This window comes from Elephas maximus, chromosome 8 (assembly GCF_024166365.1).
Source record: "Elephas maximus indicus isolate mEleMax1 chromosome 8, mEleMax1 primary haplotype, whole genome shotgun sequence".
Classification (NCBI taxonomy): Eukaryota; Metazoa; Chordata; class Mammalia; order Proboscidea; family Elephantidae; genus Elephas; species Elephas maximus.
The window spans coordinates 38,246,146-38,252,739 of record NC_064826.1 but is presented as its reverse complement, the minus strand read 5'-3'; the positions used below and the strand labels follow the sequence as shown (position 1 = coordinate 38,252,739).

Genomic DNA, 6,594 nt, shown 5'->3' with positions numbered 1-6,594 from the left:
ACAACTTCTAACTTGAGAAGGCAGAAAAAGAAGAGCAAATTAAAACCAAAGCATATACAAGAGAGGAAGTAAATAAATAATAATAATAAGTGTAAATACTCAAATCAAAAACAGACAAATCAATAGTTGCTTTTCTGAACATACTTTTTAAATGACAAACGTCTAGTTAGGGAAAAAAGTAGAGGCAGCACAAATTATAAATACCAAAAATAAAAGAGGGGACGGTCCATAGATCCTTCAAACATTAAAACAAGAATGAGAGAATATTATAAATAATTTCATACCAGTAACTTTGATAACTTAGATTACATAGATACATTGCTTGAAAGACTCAAATTATACAACTGCCTCAAAAAGAAGTCCATCACCAACCTCTGAAAATTGAATTCACAATTAAAAGCCTTCTCAAAGAAAATTCCCAGACCAGATGGCTGCAATGGTAAATTATATTAAATATTTAAGGAAAAAATGAGATAAATCCTACACGAACTTGTTCAGAAAATAGAAGAAAAGGAAGACTCCCCAACTTATTTTATGAAAAAACCAAACTACCAAACCAGACAGACACTGGAGAAAAAGAACTGACTGGCCAATATACCTTATAAATATAAAGATCATTAACAAAATATTAGCAAATCAAATCTAGCAAAATATTAAAAGGAATAATACATCACGATCATCCTGGCTTACCCAGGAATGCAAGATTGGTTTAACATTCAAAAATCAAATCAATGTAATTCACTGTATCAAAAGATTAAGAAACAAATCCATATGACCATCTCACTAGTCGCAGAAAAAAGCATACAGCAAAATTCACTAATCGTTAGTAGTTAAAAAAAAAATTAAAAACTCAGCAAAGTAGATGGAGTGCCAGTTATTGATTCACTGCTCATGAGCTCCAAATCTACCCTGTACTGCCTGCTTTGTGACAGCAGTGCTAGAGCCTGTACCTCTTCTTCTCCAGCTGCCCTGATGTGAAGTTTTGTCTGCAAAGGGTGCTGGAGGAGCATCACAGGAGGCAGGGGCTTCCAGCTCTGATTCTAACATGCTTTACAGGCAGTCCTCAGGTTAGCATTAGGAATGGCCGACTCTGGTTCTAATGTGCTTTAGGGACAGTCCTTAGGTTAGGGTTAGGAATGGCCGACTCTGGTTCTAATGTGCTTTACAGGCGGTCCTCAGGTTAGCGTTAGGAATGGCCGACTCTGGTTCTAATGTGCTTTAGGGGCAGTCCTTAGGTCAGGGTTAGGAATGCCTGACTCTGGTTCTAACGTGCTTTACAGGTAGTCCTCAGGTTAGGGTTAGGAATGGCTGACTCTGGTTCTAATGTGCTTTACAGGCAGTCCTCAGGTCAGGCTTAGGAATGGCTGACTCTGGTTCTAACGTGCTTTACACGCAGTCCTCAGGTCAGGGTTAGGAATGGCTGACTCTGGTTCTAACGTGCTTTACAGGCAGTCCTCAGGTCAGGGTTAGGAATGCGTGACTCTGGTTCTAATGTGCTTTACACGCAGTCCTCAGGTCAGGGTTAGGAATGGCTGCCTCTGGTTCTAATGTGCTTATAGGCAGTCCTCAGGGCAGGGTTAGGAATGGCTGCCTCTGGTTCTAATGTGCTTATAGGCAGTCCTCAGGGCAGGGTTAGGAATGGCTGACTCTGGTTCTAATGTGCTTTACACGCAGTCCTCAGGGCAGGGTTAGGAATGGCCGACTCTGGTTCTAACGTGCTTTACAGGCAGTCCTCAGGGCAGGGTTAGGAATGGCCGACTCTGGTTCTAACGTGCTTTACAGGCAGTCCTCAGGGCAGGGTTAGGAATGGCCGACTCTGGTTCTAACGTGCTTTACAGGCAGTCCTCAGGGCAGGGTTAGGAATGGCCGACTCTGGTTCTAATGTGCTTATAGGCAGTCCTCAGGTCAGGGTTAGGAATGGCCGACTCTGGTTCTAATGTGCTTTACAGGCAGTCCTCAGGTTAGGGTTAGGAATGGCTGCCTCTGGTTCTAATGTGCTTATAGGCAGTCCTCAGGGCAGGGTTAGGAATGGCCGACTCTGGTTCTAACGTGCTTTACAGGCAGTCCTCAGGTCAGGGTTAGGAATGGCTGACTCTGGTTCTAATGTGCTTATAGGCAGTCCTCAGGGCAGGGTTAGGAATGGCTGACTCTGGTTCTAATGTGCTTTACACGCAGTCCTCAGGTCAGGGTTAGGAATGGCCGACTCTGGTTCTAACGTGCTTTACAGGCAGTCCTCAGGTCAGGGTTAGGAATGCGTGACTCTGGTTCTAATGTGCTTTACACGCAGTCCTCAGGTCAGGGTTAGGAATGGCTGACTCTGGTTCTAACGTGCTTTACAGGCAGTCCTCAGGTCAGGGTTCGGAATGCGTGACTCTGGTTCTAATGTGCTTTACACGCAGTCCTCAGGTCAGGGTTAGGAATGGCCGACTCTGGTTCTAATGTGCTTTACAGGCAGTCCTCAGGTCAGGGTTAGGAATGGCCGACTCTGGTTCTAACGTGCTTTACAGGCAGTCCTCAGGGCAGGGTTAGGAATGGCCGACTCTGGTTCTAATGTGCTTTACAGGCAGTCCTCAGGTTAGCGTTAGGAATGGCTGACTCTGGTTCTAATGTGCTTACAGGCAGTCCTCAGGGCAGGGTTAGGAATGGCCGACTCTGGTTCTAATGTGCTTTACAGGCGGTCCTCAGGTCAGGGTTAGGAATGGCCGACTCTGGTTCTAATGTGCTTTACAGGCAGTCCTCAGGTTAGGGTTAGGAATGGCCGACTCTGGTTCTAATGTGCTTTACACGCAGTCCTCAGGTTAGGGTTAGGAATGGCTGACTCTGGTTCTAATGTGCTTACAGGCAGTCCTCAGGGCAGGGTTAGGAATGGCCGACTCTGGATCTAATGTGCTTTACAGGCAGTCCTCAGGTCAGGGTTAGGAATGGCCGACTCTGGTTCTAACGTGCTTTACAGGCAGTCCTCAGGTCAGGGTTAGGAATGCGTGACTCTGGTTCTAATGTGCTTTACACGCAGTCCTCAGGTCAGGGTTAGGAATGCGTGACTCTGGTTCTAATGTGCTTTACACGCAGTCCTCAGGTCAGGGTTAGGAATGGCCGACTCTGGTTCTAATGTGCTTTACAGGCAGTCCTCAGGTCAGGGTTAGGAATGGCCGACTCTGGTTCTAACGTGCTTTACAGGCAGTCCTCAGGTCAGGGTTAGGAATGGCCGACTCTGGTTCTAATGTGCTTTACAGGCAGTCCTCAGGTTAGCGTTAGGAATGGCTGACTCTGGTTCTAATGTGCTTACAGGCAGTCCTCAGGGCAGGGTTAGGAATGGCCGACTCTGGTTCTAATGTGCTTTACACGCAGTCCTCAGGTCAGGGTTAGGAATGCGTGACTCTGGTTCTAATGTGCTTTACACGCAGTCCTCAGGTCAGGGTTAGGAATGGCCGACTCTGGTTCTAATGTGCTTTACACGCAGTCCTCAGGTCAGGGTTAGGAATGCGTGACTCTGGTTCTAATGTGCTTTACACGCAGTCCTCAGGTCAGGGTTAGGAATGGCCGACTCTGGTTCTAATGTGCTTTACACGCAGTCCTCAGGTCAGGGTTAGGAATGGCCGACTCTGGTTCTAATGTGCTTTACAGGCAGTCCTCAGGTTAGCGTTAGGAATGGCTGACTCTGGTTCTAATGTGCTTACAGGCAGTCCTCAGGGCAGGGTTAGGAATGGCCGACTCTGGTTCTAATGTGCTTTACAGGCAGTCCTCAGGTCAGGGTTAGGAATGGCCGACTCTGGTTCTAACGTGCTTTACAGGCAGTCCTCAGGTCAGGGTTAGGAATGCGTGACTCTGGTTCTAATGTGCTTTACACGCAGTCCTCAGGTCAGGGTTAGGAATGCGTGACTCTGGTTCTAATGTGCTTTACACGCAGTCCTCAGGTCAGGGTTAGGAATGGCCAACTCTGGTTCTAATGTGCTTTACAGGCAGTCCTCAGGTCAGGGTTAGGAATGGCTGACTCTGGTTCTAACGTGCTTTACAGGCAGTCCTCAGGGCAGGGTTAGGAATGGCCGACTCTGGTTCTAATGTGCTTTACAGGCAGTCCTCAGGTTAGCGTTAGGAATGGCTGACTCTGGTTCTAATGTGCTTACAGGCAGTCCTCAGGGCAGGGTTAGGAATGGCCGACTCTGGTTCTAATGTGCTTTACAGGCAGTCCTCAGGTTAGCGTTAGGAATGGCTGACTCTGGTTCTAATGTGCTTACAGGCAGTCCTCAGGGCAGGGTTAGGAATGGCCGACTCTGGTTCTAATGTGCTTTACAGGCAGTCCTCAGGTCAGGGTTAGGAATGGCCGACTCTGGTTCTAATGTGCTTACAGGCAGTCCTCAGGTTAGGGTTAGGAATGGCCGACTCTGGTTCTAATGTGCTTTACAGGCAGTCCTCAGGTCAGGGTTAGGAATGGCCGACTCTGGTTCTAATGTGCTTTACACGCAGTCCTCAGGTCAGGGTTAGGAATGGCCGACTCTGGTTCTAACGTGCTTTACAGGCAGTCCTCAGGGCAGGGTTAGGAATGGCTGACTTTTGGGCAGGTGGTACTTGCCCTTTAATGTCATGTAAATTTGCCCTCCCTTTGAAAGGAATGCACCACCAACCCCTACTAGAAACAAACTCCTCATCACAATCACCTTCACTTGCTGCACATGCAGCTTTTAAATCATTGAAAAGGCTTCTAGCCTTTTCTTGTACTAAAGTAAATTTAAGAAAGAACCGTATGCACCTGCTCTGAGTTACCTACAAATTCAACTTAAACACACAGTTAGGAATGGATCTCGTTCGTAAGCTGGGGACTACCTGTATTCTCGTTCCTGTGGCAGCCAGGAACATGGGGGTACAGGGTGGCACTGTTCCCCAGAGAGCTTCAGCAACACCCCTATGAACAACTTCCCAGCAAGTTCCATAAATGTCCCAAGTGGCTTCCACAGGGAGTTTCACAGGTGTCCCCAGGGGTAGAGTATCCAATTTGCATGGTAAGTATGGGTTTACTTGTGCTTACTTACTAACCTGCAGTAAACAATTTCACTTTTTCCTTATTTTTTTAATCACAGCAACGATTCTGTTTCCAGGGATGGATGGCATCTGTGTCTCTCCCAATCCCACAGCACCCTTCTACAGAATCAAAGCCTCTTTTCAATTTTACAGTCCCTGGCAGGGGCTGATGGAGCCCTGGTGGCACAGCAGTTGAGGGCTCAGCTGCTAATCAACCAAAGGGTTGGCTGTTTGAATCCACCAGCCCCTCCTTAGAAACCCTATGGGGCAGTTCTGCTCTGTCCTATAGGGTCGCTATGAGTTGGAATTTACTTGAGGGCAACGGGTTTGGGTTTTTTTGGTTGCTTTTTGACAGGGACAAACAACTCAGTAAGTAAGGTAAGCACCGGCTTACTTATGCTTACTTCTTAATCTATAGCGAACAATTTCACATGGGTTTCACTTTGATGTGTGATGAAACCCATGTGAAATTGTTCGCTACAGATTAGTAAATAAGCACAAGTAAGCTCATGCTTACCTTGCTTATTGGATAATTCACCCCTGGGTGTCCCCAGCCTGTAGTTTCCCAGAAAGTTTCATTAGCACATCCATGAGTAGCTTCCCTGTGTCTTCTGCTGGCTCTTCAAGGGGTGGCTCACCTCCACCATGTACCACAAGAGCAAGAAGGGAATAAAGCTCACTAAAACTAGAAAAGAGCCTCTTCCTCCTGCACCCCCCTGCCCCTGCCCTCCCCCCCCCCCCCCCCGCTGGAGGCTTCCAAGCAAATTTCAGTGACACCTCCATAGGCCATTTCCCAGCAAGTCTCAACAGGACCCAGAGGGCAGTTTCATCAGTACCTCAGAAGGTGGCTCCATGTTGACAGCCTTGGCAAACTTCTTTACCACCCAGTAGGTCACAGTCTACTTTCTCTGGATTTCAGCTTTGGGCAGGAGAGAAGGATCTCTCCAAATTTGTTCTTTCCTAGTGTACTCTGGCTTAGCTCTAGAGCAAAAACTGCTCCCTAGATCTCCTATTCCTATAGTCTTTAGTTTTCTTTACACTTTAGTACTTAATCTCCCGTTACTAGTTAATAGTTCTTTAAAATTTTCTGTGTCATTTCTGTCTCCTGACTACACCCTAACTAATTCAGAACGGAACTTCCTCAAAGTATTAAAGAACAGCTATAAAAAACCTACAGTTAAGATCATACTTACTGTTAAGACTTAACCTTTCTTCCAAAAATTGAGCAAAAGGCAAGGAGTCCCCATTCACCATTTCTATTCAACATTATACACGATGTCCAGGTCAATGTAAAAAAGAAAAATAATAAAAGGCATATACATTGAAAAGGAAGAAGTATAACTGCCTTAATTCTAGGTGACATGATTGTATAAATACAAAATCGTTTAAAAACTATAAAAAGCTGCTAGAACCAACAAGTGAACTTACTACATTATAAGATGCAAAGTCAACATATAAATATCAATTACATTTCTACATATCAGCAACAAAGAAATGGAAAATACGATTTTTAAAAATTCTACTTACAACAGTATCCAAAAATATTAGCAACCTGGGAATAAATATAATAAAACCTAT

The 6,594-nt window shown here is 45.8% G+C and overlaps 2 long non-coding RNA genes across 3 annotated transcripts; both read left to right on the top strand.

Annotated features, from left to right (window-relative positions):
• Positions 1 to 1,122: 1,122 nt before the first annotated feature.
• Positions 1,123 to 4,509, top strand: LOC126082286 (uncharacterized). Of its 2 annotated transcripts, none has more exons than XR_007518528.1 (4): positions 1,123 to 1,149; positions 2,686 to 2,797; positions 3,524 to 3,635; positions 4,472 to 4,509. It is a non-coding gene; the product is annotated as an uncharacterized LOC126082286 (long non-coding RNA). The 2 variants fall into 2 exon arrangements; XR_007518527.1 differs by lacking the exon at positions 4,472 to 4,509 and adding an exon at positions 3,747 to 3,784.
• Positions 2,884 to 3,394, top strand: LOC126082288 (uncharacterized). Its single transcript, XR_007518530.1, has 3 exons — positions 2,884 to 2,908; positions 3,077 to 3,188; positions 3,356 to 3,394. It is a non-coding gene; the product is annotated as an uncharacterized LOC126082288 (long non-coding RNA).
• Positions 4,510 to 6,594: the final 2,085 nt, after the last annotated feature.